Source organism: Nannospalax galili, unplaced genomic scaffold (assembly GCF_000622305.1).
Source record: "Nannospalax galili isolate Female #2095 unplaced genomic scaffold, S.galili_v1.0 scaffold307, whole genome shotgun sequence".
NCBI lineage: Eukaryota > Metazoa > Chordata > Mammalia > Rodentia > Spalacidae > Nannospalax > Nannospalax galili.
In genome coordinates, this window is record NW_008359625.1 from 5,303,426 (window position 1) to 5,305,230 (window position 1,805).

A 1,805-nucleotide genomic window follows, 5' to 3' on the forward strand; every position below is an offset into this window, starting at 1 on the left:
CCGGCAAAAGTTGCCCGTGAGGAGCAGGGGGAGGGGCGGGGGCGGGCGCAGAGGAGGGGCGGCTCGGCCGGGCGCGAGCGGGCGGGCGGGCGAGCGCGAGGGAGCGAGCCGGGAAGAGCCCCAGGGAGTCCGCGCGCAATCGAGCGCCGATGGCACGGATGCGAGGCGGGGAAGGCCGAGCCTAAGGGCAGAGCCGGGCGCCAGTGGGGGCCGAGTGCGGCCCGAGGGCAGCCGAGCTTCCGTGCGAACCGGGCCCGACGAGAGCACGCGGCTCTGGCCCGGGGCCCCGACGGGCGCTCGGGGGCGGCCACAACTTTATGCGTGCGTGCGTGGGAGTGCGCGCGCGGGCCAGGCCGGGGTATCCTCTGCTTGCTAGCAGCCGCCCCGCTGGCTGGCCAAGTGTCTTCCCCTCAGCTCGGGCTCGGTGCTCGCTGGTGCTTGAAGGGAATGAATGGAGGGAGTGGGCGCGCCGTCCTCCCTGAAGGATGCAGGCGGGGCGGATGCCTGAGCGGCTCCCTCCACGCTTGGGCGTCGGGGTAGTCCCTGGACCCCCGCTGCACCGAGATCTAGCCGAAGCCCTTTCTCTCCCGCATCATCCGGGTGGAAGAGTCCCACCTTCTGGTTCCCAGGTCTAGCTTTTCTCAGCGCGCTTGGAAGCTGCTTTGGATAAACATTTTCTAAACTCTCCGAGGTAGGAGATCCCTGTCCGGGTTTGCTTCTCCAGCTCCCTCCTTCATGTTTGCACAAGATGCCCTGCCATTGCCTCCAACTTAAAAAGACTTGTTGAGTCGTGACACATGCATAGTTCATAGAATAAATTCGGTGAGTGGCAACCAGTTTTTGAAAAGAATAAAATGGAATCCAACAGAAAGTACTAGAGCCTATTGTCCTTAGTAAGGTCAAGTGTTCTCTCATAAACCTTTTCTTTCACTTGTATGTACTGAACGTGATGTAAATTGTATTTCCTACCGGTAGATCGTAGGTCAAAAACAGTTTTAAAAGCCAATTTTGGGGCTTGTAAAATAATGACCTCCAACTCTGCACAACTTTCTTTAAAACAAGCCCATTATTCCTTCACTAGCCTCCTACTCCTGTATCCCAGGCACATCCCGAATTAAATACACGTTCTTGCACATGCTTATCTTGTTAGGTTACTAGCACAGCATTTCTCCTTCAACTTAGAATAGATCTTTATGACCACCTTCATTGCCCCAGCGTTTAATGCTGCCCTGGTGCTTCCCTTAGCTCAGGGCCATTCACTTTTGCAGACTCTCAGACTACTGTTGATAGGAGGAACTTCAAAGATCACCTAGGCCAGCAGTGCCTTTCTGCAGTTGGAGAAATGAGGTTCAGAATAGTGATGTTTAGTACTCAGGGGGACACAGTATAGAATCTTAACCTTAGATCTCTAGGCCCCCATGCTTCATTCATCTCTTCCTTTCTATCTTCTCATAATCTTTAGCTGACTTCCCTCACTTTTTTCATTGCCAGTCGCTCCTAAGCACCTCCTTCCCATAGGGCATGGTCCTGGCCACACCACTCCTGCTTACAGTCCTATAAGGGCTCAACCTCATGGAGGACTGAGTTTCCTAGCTCCTTGGCTTTTGATCAAGGCAGGCAGGTCCCAACTTACCTCTCCTAGGACACCAGTTCAACAAATCACTGTCTCTCCAGCCAGACTGGTTTACCTGTAGTCCTCTCCCAGTCTTGCCCATCCATCTGTGCCTTTGCCCAAAATTTTACTTTCCCATTAGTGGTGCCTTCTCCATCTTCTCTCTTTAACTAATTTCTATCTGTGTCTGGCT